General features: G+C 42.2%; 1 pseudogene; it reads left to right on the top strand.

Moving 5' to 3' along the window:
- The first annotated feature begins 6,886 nt into the window (after positions 1–6,886).
- LOC139444848 (uncharacterized) overlaps positions 6,887–21,179 on the top strand; it is a 28,438-nt pseudogene continuing 14,145 nt past the window's right edge.

Genomic DNA, 21,179 nt, shown 5'->3' with positions numbered 1-21,179 from the left:
CTTAAACCTTACACTCTGGATTTAAGATTCACAGACCACGTAGCGCGATACCTAATGTGTACTTCATAAATTAACTGCTTGCAGTGGCGATTACATGTCATTGCTCCAGAGCACACCGAAACACGATGTTTCTGAAAGGAATAAATATTTAGTAATCAAACAATTAGTCAACCCCTGTGATTGAGGCATTCAAAGAGTGTTTGCGTAGGTTCCAGCCTGGCCTGGGGTTGTGTGTTAGCTGTGCACTGTAAGCGTGAGGCCACAAGGCAGATCAGTGTGTGTTACAAGGGTAGGGCAAGTCACGGGTGCTCGTTAACTGTCTGAACAGTCACCGTATACGATGACGCTAATCGGAGGCTGTGTAATCGGGGCGGTATATATGAGAATATCTGCTGGGCAACCAGAAGGTAAGTTGCAATATTCGTTTAACTGAAGGTTTTGGTTGATATAGCCTGTGTATATTCCATATGCGTATTAAAATTAAACAATGATTGTAATTTATATTTCCCAAATGAATTGATGGACAATTTTCCCGTATCTCCGAATGTCATACTTAGAATGTCATCCTAGGATCCCGTGGCCAATGTTTAAACATCTGAAAAGAACCTGTGGTGGCCGCGGTGGTTGTGTGGGGCGGGCACGTGACCATCTGTCAGGTATAACCTCGCGAATCAAACCTCTTTGCCATAGTTGATGACCAATACATTGGACCACCTCTGTGGTCTAGTAACTAGAGCGTCCGCCCGGAAAGCGGAAGGTCGTTGTTTCGATCTGCGGCCGCGTCATACCAAAAGAGGTTTAAAGATGGCATTTGTTGTTACCCTGCCTGGCGCAAGGACGGCTCGACCCGGAGTCAGTCTACTGTGTCTATGAGGGGTATCGATGTTTAACTTTGGCGTGGTATCTCAGTGGGCTAGTAATTTAAAATTGGAATTAGTCCGCACTAGTACAAGCATGCACACATCGTGCATGCACGTCGCCGTATATGTGCAATAATCTTGAACGCGACGCTAAACCCCATTTCACATAAGCTCTTCAATACATTGTGTCTGGGTATTAGACAAGGGTAAATACCCTTCCCCTTATTATTATAAATGCCACCCTGATTACATATTATTGACACCTATATAAGTACCAGTAATCAATGTATCCACATTTACCAGAGAAGGTGCCTCCAAGAGCAAATACCCCAGTTTTGTAGAGCAATTCGCTATGCAGACCTTTGGTCTGTAATCGCCATACCCGTCCTCATGGGATAAGCGGTGAGGTGAGGTGAAATGGGGTTTAACGTCGCGTCCAAGATTATTGCACTTATATCGCGACGTGCATGCACGTGTATGTGTGTGTGTGGCTGCTTGTACTAGTCCGGACTGATGCCGATTTATAGTGCTAGCACACTGTGATACCATTCCGCAGTTTAACATGAATACCCCACTCAGACTCAGTATACTGACCCCGAGCCGACCATTCCTTGTTTTAGCCCCTTAATGCCGAGCGCCAGACAGGGTAACAACAAGTACCATCGTTTTACGTCTTTTGGTATGACACGGCTGGGGATCGAACCCCGTCACTTCCGCTCTCCGGGCGGAAGCTCTACCATTAGACCACGGAGGCGGTCTTCGGATAAGCATACGCTAATGTTCTCGAACGTCAAGCTGAAACGCCTTCCTATAACTGAAATAATGTTCTTATTAAAGCGACTCACACACACTTCTGTTTTGAACGATGTACGTATTGTTATGGGAGCGTTCGAATCTCTTCCTTTATGCAAGTCAAAAGTCAAAAGAAAAATGACTTAAATATTTTTTGTAGTATCTGAATGACTTGGAAAATAGTCATGCAATATGACCCTGATAGAGGTCAAATCAGCTGTAGCCAATTAGTCTTTGCTTTTCCAGCTAGTGTACGCCAATGTTGTCGATTAAATATGTTGAAGTAGTCCCCATGATTAACTCAAATAACATCGACTACATCGATTTAAAGCGTGCTAGACCCGTGAAGATCCGGGGTAGAATACCACTTCAGCAGCCCATGCTTGCCGTAAAAGGCGACTATGCTTGTCGTAAGAGGCGACTAACGGGATCGGGTGGTCAGGCTTGCTGACTTAGTTGATGCATGTCATCGTATCCCAATTGCGTGGATCGATGCTCATGATGTCAAGCACTGGATTGTCTAGTCCAGACTCGATTATTTACAGACCGCCGTCATATAGCTGGAATATTGCTGAGTGCGGCGTTAAACAACAAATAAACAAACAAACAATAATGCGTGCTACATAAAATAGTTCTTAACACATCATTCTTCACAAGTTCAACTTTGAGATCTCATCTTAGCGTTCAGTACGTCATAGACACAACCTGAGACTCATATATTAAATTCTATGTGGTATCTACGACCTGTGTCTCTGCTGTCTGTGTGAGAGTTCCCGTGTCCGCGTCTATCAACCAGGAAAGTGTTCCTGCAGCACAGCGAGTACGTCTAACAAATCCCATCATTCCATGAAATATGTCACAAATGAAAGGGGAGAGGCCTGGGTGGCCCAGTCGTCTAAGGCGCCGCAATTCGCTGTACAGAGTTGCGTCCCTTGGGCACGCCAGAAACGTATGATTGTGGTTTCGTTTCAGAAATTAAATGACAACACAAGATCAATTAGACTAACATCTAGTCTCTGAAATTTTACGGAAAAAAAGTTTTTAAATTATAGTTATAAGATATAATAAAAGGAAGCCCATAGACTTTCTTCATTTTCATATACTGCAGTAATCTAGACTTGCCAAACATAATAGACTTGCATGGGCTGTATTGGATATATTTGTTTCAGGGTTTGTGAATCGGACTTACTATCAATCAGTAATCACTGCACTATATCGAAACACACAGCTTCAGATTTACAATCAAAACAGGCGCTACACTGAGTCAAATAAATGAGTAAGTAAGTAAGTAACAGGTCCTACAATTAATGACAGTACACTCACGAAGGTCCAAAGTTATGTCACTGCCGAATGTCTTGAAACAGGCCTGTCTCGGTTCTTGAATCCGGAATAGTGTTGGAGTGAGTGAGTATGGTTTTACGCCGCGTTTAGCAATATCACGGCGAGGGACACCAGGAATGGGCTTCACACATTGTCGGTAAATCGAACCCGGGTCTTCGGCGTGACGAGCGAACGCTTTAACCACTAGGCTACCCGACAGCCCCGAATAGTGTTGGAAGCTGGTGGGAATTCGGTATGCTGTCCGCACTTGGCAAGAAGATGAGACTCACGTCAGGTGGTAAAGTGTCGCATGTTGCTCTTATGTGGGTACAGCCAGCCTCCTAGAAACTGTCCCATCGTGAAACTTCTCGAACGATCAAGCCTTTTATGTTCAAGTTGACAAAAAGGTGGATAACTCTAAATTATTTGCTGCCGAGGTCTGCCGCTAAAATCTGGCCACAACAGCTAAAGGTATTTTACCAGTGCTTCCATTATTTGCTGCCACTGACAATCACTGCAAATTAACCAACACCAACCTCGACTGTCACACATCAGTCTTGTATCTATATTTCGTGTTATTCTCGACAGCAACTTTAGCTAGTTCGTTCAGACAAGAACAAGTGATCATTGAATGAAGAAAAATGCGTAGACATTGAAAACGAATGCGCAATATTGAACATATGAAGAAAATGAAAACAACTGTGTTTGTGTGAACACACAATGCCATTTAGAAAGTGGTCAAATGTAACATATATTGTATTTGGGATAACACTTTCTGAATAAGCATGTAATATAAACATATTTTCGTACTTTTGGGGTTTGAGTCCCATCCTGGATTCGAAATTACACTGCTCGAGTGAGGCGCCTAATCGCCAGCACACAAAGTCAGCGATCAAACCCACTCAGCCACCGAGGCTTCCACAAACATGAAAATCTGACAACTACCAGACTATTATTAGTATTGTATATATATTTATTAATTATTAATTTTATTTATTTATTTATTTTTCCTTAATTTTTAATTTATTCTTTTATTTATTTATAATCTATTTACTTCTTTTTTTTCTATAGTACACTCACGTGCCAAAAAAACGTCCCCAAAGTTAGAATTATATTATAATTGTTGAAGATAGTCAAAAACAGTTCGGAACACATTGCCCAAACACACCAATGCATGGTATCTCAAGGAAATTCACGTGACTTTATTCAGTGAAATTCCATGCACGTGCAGGAAATCACCCGTATGAAGATACGGTTATAAAACCCGTTGGAAACTATTCTTTGCAATCATCAGCGTTTGAAAAACCCGCAGAACATGCCTAGATTAACTGTGGAACAGAGACAAAGAGCGATTGGAATGTTGGAGATGGGGGCAACTCACGACCATGTTGCAAGAATCATGGGCTGCGCAAAAAGAACGATTGGCAGACTAGTCATTCGTTACAGACAAACTGGCAGGACAGCAGACAGGCCAGGGAGCGGTCGACCAAAAGTCACTACGCCACAAGAAGACCGTTATCTACGTACGCTTCATTTAAGGAACAGATTCCTCACTGTGACGTCATCATCAGCGCACAGCCTTGGTCATCGTGCCAGCAGGTGTACAGTCTCTAAACGACTCCGTGAGCGAGGATTTAGAACATACAGACCGTTCAAGGGCATGACGTTAACGCTGGAATATCGACGTCGAAGATTGGCATGGGCAAGACGTGTTCGCCAGTGGCAGCAACGAAACTGGCAAAGAGTCCTTTTCAGCGACGAGAGTAGGTTCCAGTTGAACAGAGCTGACGGCCGAAGACGTGTCTACCGCCGGCGTGGGGAACGGACGGCACGTTGTTGCGTTCCGGAAACGGAACCATATGGTGGAGGGAGTGTGATGGTTTAGGGAGGCATTTGTGGGAAACCAAGACCGACCTCATTATCATCGATGGCAACCTGACAGCCCGCCGGTATATTGATGAAGTTCTGCAGCCCCATGTCCTGCCTTTCCTCCAGCAAAATCTAGGAACCTTGTTTCAGCAAGACAATGGCACACCACACACCGCAGCTGTCACAATGGCCTTTCTGAACGCCAACAGCGTGCCCGTCCTGCCTTGGCCACCAAGATCCCCTGACATGTCTCCGATAGAACACTTGTAGGACCATCTTGGATGTCGGATTCGACAACTGTCACACCCTCCGTTGACGAGAAATGCACTGGCTCAGACACTGCAGGGAGAATGGCCTCAGATCCCCAATCACGTGATCAGAAGACTTACACACTCGGCCCGACGACGTGTTCTGGCATGTATCGACGCTAGGGGTGGACATACGCGGTATTGATAGTCTGCATTCCAATTTCAACCTCTGTGTTTTTGTGATTTGCCGCTTTGGCTTGTGCTCGAATACTGGACAATCGGCCCCCTTGTGATAACATTGACTCTACAGCTGTTCCATGTAACTTACTTCTGTCACACATGCTTTATATACCTGTTTGTTATTCATATAAAACGTCATTATCTATTCGTGTTTGTGTTTGTGTTGTTTGTTAGTTGAAAATTGTTTGGAGACGTTTCTTTTGCACGTGAGTTTATTATTATCATTATTTTCTTTTTTATAAATTATTATTTCACAATGGATACACTTTTATTTTAATGTGTCTCAAAAGCCTAATAAGGCCGGATGTACAAGCTTTTGTTTTGAACACTTTATCCTCCTCCTAGCATCATATGAGCGGGGTGAAATGGGGTTTAACGTTGCGTTCAAGATTATTGCACTTATATAACGACGTTCATGCGCGTGTGTGTTCCTTGTACTAATCCGGACCAATGCCGGGTTTAAAGTGCCGGTTTATTACTCCAAGCCGACCAGTCCTTGTTTTATGTCTCCCCTTACCCCGAGCGCCAGACAGGGTAACAAAAAGTATGTTACGCAACCAGGGGATCGAACCACCGACTTTCCGCTCTCCGGGCAGCCGCTCTATCACTATACCCCGGAGGCGGTCTCAGCATCCTCGCGATTGTAAGAGGTGAGGTGAGGTGAAATTGGGTTTAACGTCGCGTCCAAGATTATTGCACTTATATAGCGAATTGCATGCACGTGTGTGTGTGTGTGTGTGTGTGTGTGTGTGTGTGTCTGCTTGTACTAGTCCGGACTAATGCCGATTTATAGTGCTAGTACACTGAGATACCATGCCGCAGTTTAACATGAATACCCCACTCAGACACAGTAGACTGACTCCGAGCCGACCAGTCCTTGTTTAAGCCCCTTAATGCCGAACGCCAGACAGGGTAAAAACAAGTACCATCTTTTAAAGTCTTTTGGTATGACGCTCATGATGTCAATCACTGGATTGTCTGGTCCAGACAAGATTATTAAAGTTTTACAGATCGCGGTCGTATAGTTGGAATATTGCAGAATGCGACGGTAAACAACAAACATGAACTTGCATTTACCTCTCACGTGTATGTGGTCATAAAATGCATCCTTTACTTTGAACAAAGTTGTCCCGACTATTTATGATTTGCGTGGGATTTGCTTATCTGACTAGGATTACTTCTGTGCGTCTCCCTGAGATGCGGTTCCCTGTTCTGTTGTTTTAGTCTTGAGATTTCTTATGTGTGTGAGCTCAGATGAGTGTATTTGCACGCCTAGTTTTATCAGTGATCACAAAAGCCGTAAATCCCCAAGCACTTTATAAGCTCCATCGTTATTACACTCAATTGAAACGATGATATACGAGTGCGAGGTTTGAAATTCTCATCGAACACAGGGGGCATTTCACCCTTCCCCACTCCGCCGCAACCTAGCTACCACCGGACTGCGCATGACAAAATGGTGGACATGCAGCACGTGCACTCAACGGTGGGCTTGCAACTTGGCTCCGTCTACTGATCTCAATATCATGCTTTTGTCAACTGTGGGATTTAAGAGATATGAACACGGTGGCACTTACATACCTTAGATTTGTCGAGCGCTGGAACAAAGAGTCCGATGTCTTAGTACAAATAAGTGATCTCATACCAGACTACGAAGGTTCTGTCAGAAAGTTGGAATTGGAGGTACCGTGTAGAGTGTTTCGTGGCACAGAGCAAGCATGGATATCTGCTGTGAATGGTCGGGTAAGTTCGAATACTTTTTGTGGTTTTCTTCTGATACTTCTAACAGTAAATTATACCGGAACTATACACGACCTTATCTTGGATCTAGCGTGCCTCATACGTTATCAACATCCACACCTATGGTCGATCTCTCTGTATCAGATATACCTCCTTGTCAGCAGTGTGTGTTAATATTGGTATAAGATGCGAAAGTCTACATGATATTCGCGTAATAATTCACTTACTATTTACATAATCTTGCCACCTATGAATAGTATGTAAATATACCTAGAAGAAGTTGAAAAATACCCGATATTTTCACATTACTATAGTTAATATGTCATGGCTGTTATAGTAATATTTTAACTTTTTAACTTCTTTTGAATACTATAAATAACACGTTCTGTTTTTGTCAAGCTTAACTGGCTTTTTTTGTTGTTGTTGAAAGGATCTAATGTCGTTAAAGAAGTATCAAGACATTAAGCTTGTTGATCAGGTATGTGATAATTGAATCTCCAGTCGCTGGCGTTGCTTAACTGAAAATTAAAAAAAATGTGTGTAAAGAACAAAAAGATGTCATTCGTAAGTCCAATTCTATCGATATTTTAGTCACACTGAGAATATTATCACTAGTATATAATAGTGTGCATAATAACAGGAGCATTGTTGAATGTGGCTAGTGCGTGGTATATGGATATTTTTTCCCTAGTTCTTGGTATGTTGTATGATTAGTGTGTATATTGCTTTTCCCTAGTTCGCGATATATAGTTATTTTCGAACTTTAGTGAGCGTATGATGCCACTGTTATGATCCCACGAGTCTTACTATACACGTGCTGCATGCATAAGAGACTGTGGTTCGGTTGATAATTGTCTATCCACAAACATTCTGGTTATCATGGCGAAAAATTAATTCATAACAAAACACTTCCTAGCCTGTTTGTGACGATTTAAGAAGTTCGGGGACATACAAAGAAAATAAGTTCTCTAAGTGAGCACCCACGCTGTTATGAATGCTGACAAGTCCTCTAAGCCCTTAATTAAAGAGAGGCTTTACCTGGGTAGAAGCACAAGACGCGTGTAAGCTGCGGGGTAAACATGTCTTCACAGCTGCGAGACGGAGTTATGTCAATGACAACATTTACCCTGCGGATCCAAGGGGATTTCCCCGTCCAGACTTCCATCTACTTAGAATGGACAGAAATACATATGCGTTGTTACCTGCCCCGTTAAGTGGAGGACCAACACCATACCCCCTGCCGACTAAAGACTACACGCCTTGCTGGTAACTTAAACACTACACGCCTTGCTGGTAATTTAAACAGTACACGCATTGCTGGAAAACATAAACACTACACGCCTTGCTGGTAATTTAAACACTACACGCCTTGCTGGTAATTTAAACACTACACGCCTTGCTAGTAACTTAAACACTACACGCCTTCCTGGTAATATAAACACTACACGTCTTGCTGGTAACTTAAACACTACACGTGTTGCTGGTAATTTAAACACAAAACGCCTTGCTGGAAAACATAAACACTACACGCCTTGCTGGTAATTTAAACACTACACGCCTTGCTAGTAATTTAAACAGTACACGCCTTGCTGGTAATTTAAACAGTACACGCCTTGCTGGTAATTTAAACAGTACACGCCTTGCTGGTAATTTAAACACTACACGCCTTGCTAGTAATTTAAACAGTACACGCCTTGCTGGTAATTTAAACAGTACACGCCTTGCTGGTAATTTAAACAGTACACGCCTTGCTGGTAATTTAAACACTACACGCCTTGCTAGTAATTTAAACAGTACACGCCTTGCTGGTAATTTAAACAGTACACGCCTTGCTGGTAATTTAAACAGTACACGCCTTGCTGGTAATTTAAACACGACACGCCTTGTTGTGCACACGTGCATGTTATCTGGTAACTTAAGCCGTGATATTGCTGGAATATTGCTAAAGTAATGCTAGAATATTGGCGCAAAACCATACTCACTCACTCACTTACACGCCTTGAAAGAAAACTTAAACACTACACACCTTGCTGTGCACACGTGCATGTTATCTTGTAACTTAAACGCTAAACGCCTTGAAAGAAAACTCAAATACTACAAGTCTTGTTGTGCACACGTGCATGTTTTCTGGTAACTTAAGCCGTGATATTGCTGGAATATTGCTAAAAGCGGCGCAAAACCATACTCACTCACTCACTCACTCACTTAAACACTTCACGCCTTGAAAGAAAACTTACACACTACACACCTTGCTGTGCACACGTGCATGTTATCTGGTAACTTAAACACGACACGCCTTGAAAGAAAACGTAAACGCTACACACCTTGCTGTGCACACGTGCATGTTATCTGGTAACTTAAGCCGTGATATTGCTGGAATATTGCTAAAAGTGGCGTCAAACCATACTCACTCACTCACTCACTTACACGCCTTGAAAGAAAACTCAAACGCAGCAGGCCTTGCTGTGCACACGTGTATGTTATCTGGTAACTTAAACACTACACGCCTTGAAAGAAAACTTAAACACTACACATCTTGCTGTGCACACGTGCACGCTCTCTGGTAACCTAAACGCTACACAACTTGTTGGGGACGCGTGGACATCCTCTGGTATCTTAAACACTCCACTGCCGTGAACCGGGCATATTCTCTGGTATTAGTATGCCTTGTTCTCGAGCATGTTCTCTGGTAACTTAAACACTCCAGGTTAGTTAAGGACACGTGTATTCTCTCTGGTAATTTTAACACTACACGCCTTGTTGGAAACACGTGCATTTTGTCTGGTAACGTAAACACTACACGCCATGTTAAGGCTCGTGCATTTTATCTGGTAACTTAAACTCTACGTGCCTTGTTGTGAACAAGTGTATGTGATTTACACCTCCCGCTTTTAAATCTGGTGAACTCTGAGCAATGTCTCCTGATGAATTAAGAGCTTGCAGTATCCATCTTCCCGAGGCAAGGGAGTTAACTGACTAAAAGTCCAGTTTCCAACCTTGTCGATATAGGCTGGAATTTCTAGGTTCGACCGTGGCCAGTGGCTATTATAAGTCCCTTCTATGTCCCTCCTACTGGCCAATCGGATTCAATCTCTTATATATCACTTGCATTTGCTTCAAACAAAATGGCAGCGCCCAGTCAAGACGATCTGATCGATAATCAAGATCTATATTATAATTAAACCAAGCTTACTTCGTGAAGTGCTTTAAATCACATGATCACCTTGATTAAAAACATGAAGAGATTCGGAAAATATCTTTTTCCGCCAGTTGGCGGCACCCATGCTTTGTAAATCCTGCAATCAACCGAACTCTGCATAGCAGATTTCGAATTGGATGTTGATTTCGTTACGCGATTTTGATTGGACTATGCATAGACTTAGTCCAGACAAAATATAACTCCATAATTGCAGTCTGGCAATTGTGGAAACTGGAGTTTTATAGTCAGTTAACTCCCTTGCCTCGGGAAGATGGCAGTCTCCGCCATGAAACTAGACCATGGCAGCTATTTGTTAAGGACACACACCTTTCTTCTGTTAACAATACTTACTCGTCGTGAAATCATACATCCACAAACTAATGATAGTATACTCTATCTAAGGACCATTGTAACTAATCTTTTGGGAAATGTATGTGAACTATTTTGGTGTTTTCAAAATAGTCATCGAGACACCCTAGAAGGCTGGAAGACCTAATGTATCAGGTGACCCGTGTACGTCACAATGGAAACACTTTACTGCATACACATCTTAACTGAAAGTATCTCGCAAAAATATATAACGTCAACGCAAGAAAACAACCCGTTTCCATTATCCAACGAAACAGACCCAATGCCTGTTACAGACAGGGGGACGGGTGGCCCAGTCGTCTAAGGCACCGCGATTCGCTGTGCAGAGTTGCGTCCCCTGGACACGCCAGAAACCTATGATTGTGGGTTCGAATCCCGGTTCACCCCGATTATGTTTATAGGTTTGTCAGCACCATACCCGTGCTCGTGGGTTTCACCGAAGTGATAAACGTCTGAGACCTGCATCACGTCGGGCTTTCCTCCCACATCAACCTGACACGCCGTGATATAACTGGAATAATGTTAAAAGCGGCGTTAAACCCAACTCACTCACTCACTCACTGTTACAGGGAAATTAGCGGTGAAAAGCTATTTGAATGGATTACTAAAAATCTGTGCATTTGTCATATTGTATATCCATAGCTACATTTAATTTCAACTTAAAGGCGGCTAGGCTCGGGCCAGTAAGCAGTCCCCGGATATTTGATTTAAGTCATAAATACTCTATGATCTCAAGTTGTGTACACCAGTGTGGCAGTTTATATGTATAATGGTACCCTTATTTCACACTTACCATGCCGCGGTTTGACACAGGTCACTCAGAGCAACGTCTTGAGTGAGTAAATGAGGTAACAGTATTCGGGTTATACCACGTCGTGACAGTTTCATGTTGGAAGAAAGCACGTGCAGATCTTATTTCACACTTACCATGCTGCGGTTTGACACAGGTCACTCAGAGCAACGTCTTGACCAAGACTTGAGTGAGTGAGTGAGTGAGTGGGTGGGGTGAGTGAGTGAGTGAGTGCGGTTTATCGCCGCTTGGGACAGTATTCCAGTTATATCACGTCGTGTCAGTTTCATGTTGGAAGAAAGCACGTGCAGATCTCAGACGTTTACCAATTTGGTATGGTGCTGACAAATCTAGAAACATAATCGGGGCGAACCGTGATTGGAAGCCACAATCATAGGTTTCGGTCATGTCCAAGGGACGCAACTCTGCACAGCAAATCGCGCTGCCTGACGCGACCTGGCGACTCCTGCCCCTCCAAAGCTGGAAATCGTCACTGGACTGTTGAGTATAATCCCCCTTTAATGTTGAATAACTAATGCACGTGTGAGAGTCTTCGGGAGCATTTAGAAGTTGGATATAGTTGTGACAAGGAGCCTTATGGATAAAAACTTCTTTATGATATATACACAGTGTTTAAAGGCTACTTGTCCTGTCATCTGTTGAAATGTAAGTGTAACATGTAAGTGTAACATGTAAGTTTAGCATGTAAGTGTAGCATGTAAGTGTAGCATGTAAGTGTAACATGTAAGTTTAGCATGTAAGTGTAACATGTAAGTGTAACATGTAAGTTTAGCATGTAAGTGTAACATGTAAGTGTAGCATGTAAGTGTAACATGTAAGTGTAACATGTAAGTTTAGCATGTAAGTGTAACATGTAAGTGTAGCATGTAAGTGTAGCATGTAAGTGTAGCAAGTAAGTGTAACATGTAAGTGTAACATGTAAGTTTAGCATGTAAGTGTAGCATGTAAGTGTAGCATGTAAGTGTAACATGTAAGTGTAGCATGTAAGTGTAGCAAGTAAGTGTAGCAAGTAAGTGTAGCATGTAAGTGTAGCATGTAAGTGTAGCATGTAAGTGTAGCATGTAAGTGTAACATGTAAGTGTAGCATGTAAGTGTAACATGTAAGTGTAGCATGTAAGTGTAACATGTAAGTGTAAGCATATGTTCAAAGGCACAATTAACGACACAAATCTTCAGTTCATAAAACTTGACATAGGGTGGTGTAAATTACAAATATCTTTTAGTTATTTATATCTTTAAATCACATCATGATATCATATATTTAAGAGATAAGCAATTCTTTTCAAAATATCATGAATATACTTCATCATATTTTTAATTATTTCGTGATGTCCTAAATTGTATTGTTTGTTTGTTTGTTGTTTAACGCCACTCTCAGCAATATTCCAGCTATATGACGGCGGTCTGTAAATAATCGAGTCTGGACCAGACAATTCAGTGATTGACATCATGAGCATCGATCCTCGCAATTGGTATACGATGACATGCATCAACCAAGTCAGCGAGCCTGACCACCCGATCCCGTTAGTCTCGTACGACAAGCATAGTCGCCTTTTACGACAAGCATATAGTCGCCTTTTACGGCAAACATGGGGTACTGAAGATCAATTCTACCCCGGATCTTCACCGGTCAGATATCTTTGTGAGCAGGCTTGGACTTTATATACTTATACTATCTGGCAATATTTAACCCACGACTGGCTGAGAGAAACAAATTTACTCAAGCCAGCAAACGTTAACCATGAATACAGTCCTCTTTATTCGTAGTCTTTATTTACTCCTAGAATTAGGAAGATTACCCGGGAGATCAAAGAATATTGAACGTTCAGCCGACACACAGTCTAAGCAGAAACATAAATTGCCACATTGTTAACACTGAGGGAACATGGACTGTCACAAGCAGAGGAACCTAGATTACAGGTGTTTTGTTCATAGAACCGGATTTCATTGTGAGATTAACTTTAACATTTATCCTACACATTAACTCGGTGTGGACGCGATCAAGGGCATATGCCGTGTTGTTAATTTGAGTTGTGTTTATTGAGATATTATTAAAAACGAGAGCTGAGATTTATACACAGTTATACACTCCTAGGAGATGTTTCATCACTGATAGAACGATTCGACACTGCCTAACTGGATGAACATTTCGGCCTACCAACATGCAAGGTAATCGGTAATTGTGTCAAAATTTTCGATAAACTATGTTTTTTTAGAACGAGAATTTTTTATCCGATTTTGGTTGGTTTTTCTAGTGTGTTCGTTATATATAAGCAAAAACATAGTTAAGTCTTTGAAAGGCATTTAGAAGGGATACACATAAGGAAGATGATTTATGGATGTCAACTTCTTTATTATGGGATGAGGTTTAACGTCGCGTCCAAGATTTTTGCAGTTATATGCCTGCACGTGTATGTGTATGTGTCTGCTTGTACTAGTCCGGACTGATGCCGATTTATAGTGCTAGCACACTGAGATACCATGCCGCAGTTTAACATGAATACCCCACTCAGACACAGAATACTGACTCCGAGCCGACCAGTCCTTGTTTAAGCCCCTTAATGCCGAGCGCCAGACAGGGAACAACAAGTACCATCGTTTAACGTCTTGTGGTATGACGGAGGCGGTCTTCTTTATTATGAGGACCCCAACAATACGTCTTCATCAGGCGAGTCATCTTTATGTGTATCACTTCTAAATGCCTTTCAAAGACTTAACTATATTTTGTTCTATATATAACGAACACACTAGAAAAACTCAAAATCGGAATGTACTTTTTGTGCAGTGACTTTACATAGATTCGACATTCAATTGACGTGGTTGTTAAACAATAAGGCAATAAGAGAGAATCCATGCACTGACTGCTCGCTCACGCTCAGGACAATACAAGAGTAAGTGTATGTATATTACTTACATCAACCAGGTCACGGCATCAATAAAATAATCAAGCAGAGCTACCAATAGACGTGGTATTTATGGGCGACTGTGAAGGGGCTACTGTGAGTTGGGTCGAGCGGCCACAACGGGTATTGTCAGCTGAGGTCACAGTAGTATGATGGGTTTATGCATATACGAGCGTTAAATATCTTAAAAGGTAGGTTAGTAGAATATGTAACAGTATGTTCCTAATATACAGAAATGTTTGACTAAACTCCTTGAACTTAGGTTTGTTGGTTTATTTTTAACTGGTGAATATGAGCATATTGTATACTGCCCCGGGAGCTGAGAATTCAGTATGCATGCAGACTGACATGTTGACAGGGGTAAAAATATGCCAGATTCTTTGATCATGCGTCTGTGTGGAGATATATTTGGACAATCAATTTCTTACTGTGTTATTTTTATTTCTATGATTATTATGATTATTGATATTGTTTAAAGTTGTTGTTTTTTATAGCGAATTGCAAAACATGTTTGTAGTGAGACCCCGCTTCACGAACGGTACCTGTTAGAAATGTCTAATATACACAAGGAATGTATTCTATGACAATGGCTCTGCAATCAGGACATGTGTTAATCCGGAAGGTTTTACTGAGAATTGTACCCCAGGATTAACGGGATATCACTGTAGTGACATTATAAGTGACTCGCTATATAACCGACCTACCGGTCCATGTTCCAAGGACTTCTCGTTCTATTAACATGAGCGGTTATTGTATGTCCTGCTCGCGTAGGCTATAATGTACTTCATTGTACTTCATAATTAATTCTCAAATATACATCTTAAGGCAAAATGTATTAGCTTTCTTTGAAAAGAATTACTAAAATTAGTAAAATCAGGTATGATTGAGCATTGATCTATTTCACTGAACTTTATATTTGAAAGTACAAATTAGAATTATAAAGGACACTATGAATTACTTAATATGATTAAGTCAGTTTCAATGTATTCTTAGCTTGATGTTAACCTCTGGATATATACTATTGAATACAATAGTAATGACTTTACATCTTGAAAAACTCCCCATGTCCATAAAGCTGCGATTTACATTTGTGTCATATTGATATGGCAATTTTTGTGTTCAGCTATTCGGCGTTATAACAGGAACATTCGGGAGAGATCTACCCTGCCTCACATACTGCCGTCACATCAACGTCTCCGCCAGGAACTGCGTGCAGGTGCGTGATTTAGTGATGATCATCATCAGACGTTAGTTACAGGTGCGTGGTATAGTTGAGATCATCACCAGACGTTAGTTACAGGTGAGTGATTCAGTTGTGACCATCATCAGACGTTAGTTACAGGTGATTAGTTTAGTAGATATCATCAGACGTTAGTTGCAGCTGCGTGGTATAGTTGTGATTATCATCAGACGTTAGTTACATGTGAGTGGTTTAGTAGTGATCATCACCAGACGTTAGTTACAGGTGAGTGGTTTAGTTGTGATCATCATCAGACGTTAGTTACAGGTGAGTGGTTTAGTTGTGATCATCATCAGACGTTAGTTACAGGTGGGTGATTTAGTTGTGACCATCATCAGGCGGTAGTTACAGGTGATTAGTTTAGTGGTGATCATCACCAGACGTTAGTTACAGGTGAGTGGTTTAGTTGTGATCATCATCATCATCATCATCAGACGTTAGTTACAGGTGATTAGTTTAGTAGTGATCATCACCAGACGTTAGTTGCAGCTGCGTGGTATAGTTGTGATTATCGTCAGACGTTAGTTACATGTGAGTGGTTTAGTAGTGATCATCACCAGACGTTAGTTACAGGTGAGTGGTTTAGTTGTGATCATCATCAGACGTTAGTTACAGGTGAGTGGTTTAGTTGTGATCATCACCAGACGTTAGTTACAGGTGCATGGTATAGTAGTGATCATCATCAGACGTTAGCTACAGGTGAGTGGTTTAGTTGTGATCATCACCAGACGTTAGTTACAGGTGAGTGGTTTAGTAGTGATCATCACCAGACGTTAGTTACATGTGAGGGGTTTAGTTGTGATCATCATCAGACGTTAGTTACAGGTGAGTGGTATAGTTGTGATCATCACCAGACGTTAGTTACAGGTGAGTGGTTTAGTAGTGATCATCACCAGACGTTAGTTACAGGTGAGTGGTTTAGTTGTGATCATCATCAGACGTTAGTTACAGGTGAGTGGTTTAGTTGTGATCATCACCAGACGTTAGTTACAGGTGAGTGGTTTAGTTGTGATCATCATCAGACGTTAGTTACAGGTGAGTGGTTTAGTTGTGATCATCACCAGACGTTAGTTACAGGTGAGTGGTTTAGTAGTGATCATCACCAGACGTTAGTTACAGGTGAGTGGTTTAGTTGTGATCATCATCAGACGTTAGTTACAGGTGATTAGTTTAGTAGTGATCATCATCAGACGTTAGTTACAGGTGAGTGGTTTAGTTGTGATCATCATCAGACGTTAGTTACAGGCTAGTGGTTTAGTAGTGACTATCACCAGACGTTAGTTACAGGTGAGTGGTTTAGTTGTGATCATCACCAGACGTTAGTTACAGGTGAGTGGTTTAGTAGTGATCATCATCAGACGTTAGTTACAGGTGAGTGGTTTAGTTGTGATCATCATCAGACGTTAGCTACAGGTGAGTGGTATAGTTGTGATCATCATCAGACGTTAGTTACAGGTGAGTGGTTTAGTAGTGATCATCACCAAACGTTAGTTACAGGTGAGTGGTTTAGTAGTGATCATCACCAGACGTTAGTTACAGGTGAGTGGTTTAGTTGTGATCATCATCAGACGTTAGTTACAGGTGATTAGTTTAGTAGTGATCATCATCAGACGTCAATTACAGGTGAGTGGTTTAGTAGTGATCATCATCAGACGTTAGTTACATGTGAGTGGTTTAGTAGTGATCATCATCAGACGTTAGCTACAGGTGAGTGGTTTAGTTGTGATCATCACCAGACGTTAGTTACAGGTGAGTGGTTTAGTTGTGATCATCATCAGACGTTAGTTACAGGTGAGTGGTTTAGTTGTGATCATCATCAGACGTTAGTTACAGGTGAGTGGTTTAGTTGTGATCATCATCAGACGTTAGTTACCCTGGCATGTTTTAATGATGCCCATCATCAGACGTTAGTTGCAGGTGCGTGTTTTAGTGGTGTACACCGTTACATTAATGTATGCATGTAAGACATAGCAACATAATAAAATGAACTTGAACGTTTTTCGGTATATAAAGGCAAACGAGGTATCCTCGGTCGCATCTTGTTTTCGTTAGTATGCCATGTTGTTCATATTACGACCCTAAGTCCTGCTCACGTTACACCTGCAGGTAAGGAGGATGAGGGCAGACACGTGAGCCGGGAGCTTCAACACACTGTTGTGGGACTGGCCATGTCCAAGCAGCAGCTGTCTATCCCCCAGGCTCTACCCATGAGGAGGGGGTCATCAAACCAAAGCCTTTCGGGGTCTAGCATAGTCAGTGCGTCAGACTGGAGGGGGTCTGGAGCAACGAGGAGGGGTTCCCGCGGGTCACTGAAAAGAAACTCTCTGCCCCTTGGGTCGATGGGAGTGAGGCAGTGGATGAGAAGGCCGCATCCCCGGGACAGACTCACTGAGACAGAGGAGGCGGAGAGGGCAAGGGTAGGTGAGCGTGGGCGTGGGCGTGGGCGTGGGCGTGGGCGTGGGCGTGGGCGTGAGCGTGGGCGTGAGCGTGGGCATCGGTGTGGGCGTGGTTAAATGTAGTGGTGGCATGACAGGAGACGAAGAGTCAGAAAAGACAGCCTTTTGGTTATTTATGAGGCACTGGGTGAATGAAGCGCTGGGTGAGGCACGTGATAAATACAGGGTGAGGCAACAGTAAAGGTGAATCAGGAGGTGAGACACAGGGCGGTACACGGGGTGAGGCACAAGGTGAGACAGGGTTAGGCACTAGGCGAAGTACAAGGTAGTGACTGGCTGAGGCACTTGTTTACATATATTCAAGTTGCTTTATCATCGCGAGTTTATTCTTAAAATCCAGATACATACGGATAGCAGCAGTTGGAGGCCTTAAGTAATGGGCTCAATTCTGAAACCTTTTCTCGATTTAAACCTAGTTTAAGAACAGATAAATCTACAGTTGCACCATATTTTTCATAAGTTGACATTATACTTGCAAAATTAAGACATGGGGATAAAGAATTAAAAAAAGGATTTAAAAGATTAAACGAAGTTCCAAGCTGCAGTACGTTTGAACACATGACAATATTGTCATGGAATACCTATTGTTTAAATTAGCTAGAAACGAACTGATACACGCGTTATTGATAGTTGTAAAGGATACTTCTGATGTTAATACCGACTTAATACCAGCTGGCAATGCGACTTTATCTTATCACGTCCACGAAAACATTTTAGGAATGTACAGTCAAACATATATGAAGAAACGAAAAGGTTTCAGTGAGCAATGGTAAAGTACATACGTTTCTCTATTTCTGTATATGAAATTTATATGAGCATAGATGTAAATCTATTGGAGAGGGCGTTGTGATAGCCAATCCTTTTCATGGGAATAGAACATGTTTAAACTAAAAAAACTAAACGAAGTGCTGGATGTTTTTTGGGGGGCAAAGTATAGTTGATGAAGGAATGTTTCAAAACAAATATCTAAAACCTTTATATTAAAATGCATATAAAAATACGTTCCCAAGTAATGTGATGAGTGTTCTTTTCCGGAGAGTGGAAGGTCGTGGGTTCGATCCCTGGTCTCGTAATACCAAAATACGTTAAAAGGGCAATAGATCATGTTTAAACGAAAACACTAAACGAACTGCTCGACTTTTCTTTTGCCAAAGTATAGTTGATGAAGAATGTTTCAAAACAAATATCAAAAACCTTTATATAAAAATACGTTCCCAAATAATGTGACGAACGTTCTCGGAGAGCAGAAAGTTGTGGTTTCGATCCCCTGACCGCTTCATACCGTCGTGGGAGTGGAGACTGCAATGAATTAGATAACTAATGTTCTCCATCTATCACTGCTTCAGAAGCTCCTGGGAAAATTCCGGATGTGGGCTCACGTGGTTCGAACCTTCTGTCACCTGTTCAGTAGATGTAGTGTCCTTGAGAGGTAGGTACCTTGCTATATCATTTCCATACTTAAGCCCTTGCGTCGTGAACAATTCCCTTGTTAAGAAATTAGGACATCTGACATATAGGATGGTGAATGTATGCATCCTTCTCCTGCAGCAGCGACTCCAACAGCCCCTACTACGCTCAGCTGGACACCATCGAGAAGACCTCACTCGGCATTGACAAGAATCACTACATTTTCTTTGACCCTGCAGACTATAAGGCCAATACTCAGGTATGTACACATCACCAACACTTCCTTTCTCCCAGTACCCATCAATACACACGACCGTTTTGTGTGTGGTTGCATGTGTCTATTTCCAGTCATCCTATGAAATGAGACCCTCTATAACTCGCGGAAGTCATATGACCCTTACTCCACGCACGGACATTGTGCGAACCCTACCATTGCCTGCCATTGAAGCAATGTGTAGAGCAATGTTCACAAGGCTGTTGCACATGTTGCAAACGAAGCGGAAAACATTGCAGATGTGAGCTGATCTCTTAGGTTTACATCTAGTCTCTAAAATATCTTACAAAAAGCAGTTGTTAAATTATCTTAATAAAAATATGATAAAAAGTAGCCCAGGGACTCTCTTTATTTTGAGATAATGCTGTAATCTCGACGTGCCAAGGACCCGTGTAGATCCGGGTCAGAATAGATCTTCAGCAGCATATGTTTGCCGTAAAAGGCAACCAACTGGATCGGGTGGTCAGACTCGCTGACTTGGTTGATGCATGTCCTCGATCCCAATTGCGTGGATCGATGCTCATAATGTCAATCACTGGATTTTCTGGTCCAGACTCGATTATTTACAGACCGCCGTCATCTAGCTGGAATATTGCTGAGTGCGGTGTTAAACAACAAACAAACAAACAAACACTAATATAGACATACAATGGCCTTTTTATATATATTTTGTTTCAGGGTCAGTATGACAGGCTACTGATCTCTTGTTGATTTCCCTTTCGCTGTAACCAGGCCGTCGTAAATTTTGGGTTAAAAAAGCGACTGCACCGCAAAGCGACTGTATATATTCACGGGCGTTTAAAGCGACCGTATATATTCACGGGCGTTGGAGAAACATAGTGTATACAATCCGTGAAGTATTCACGATGATTTGTAGCACTTTGTCCGTGGAATAACAATTTTGCATTCTGGAAGTACCAGTCTAACTTGCCTCGTGTATCCAGCCGGTGATCTTAAGACCTGAGACTGTCTTGGTGTCACTTCACAATGTGGATCGTGGTGTAGTGGATAGAGCGGATGCCGAACACTGTCACCCATCCACCTACTCTCCGTGACCAACGCTGCCTACATTTGCCTGAGTTGTGACCTGTGCGCTGGACACAGGACCACGTACCATCACAAGGCTTGAAATACGTTGATTAGACCGTCACTGTAACCTTGCTTTTGTCAGATGCGGATGTCTCGGGATGGCCAGAGGATTCTGTCCAAGCCCCCAGAGGACAGGACAGAGGACGAAATACACCATGTAGGTATACTCCAACTGGGGTAAACTTTGAAATTCGGTATCTTGAAAGCAAATACTATTCCAGGACGCCTTACACGGATGTGTGAGGGCTGTAAAATGTTGACTTGTTACATCAAAGGCTTGGGTTCGATCCCCCACATGGGGCGGTCGGGTAGCCTAGTGGTTAAAGCGTTCGCTCGTCACGCCGAAGACCCGGGTTCGATTC

This window comes from Haliotis cracherodii, unplaced genomic scaffold, assembly GCF_022045235.1.
Source record: "Haliotis cracherodii isolate W230 unplaced genomic scaffold, xgHalCrac1.p SCAF_6, whole genome shotgun sequence".
Classification (NCBI taxonomy): Eukaryota; Metazoa; Mollusca; class Gastropoda; order Lepetellida; family Haliotidae; genus Haliotis; species Haliotis cracherodii.
Note: the sequence above shows the minus strand (reverse complement) of the source record. Positions and strands in the feature narration are given on the sequence as shown.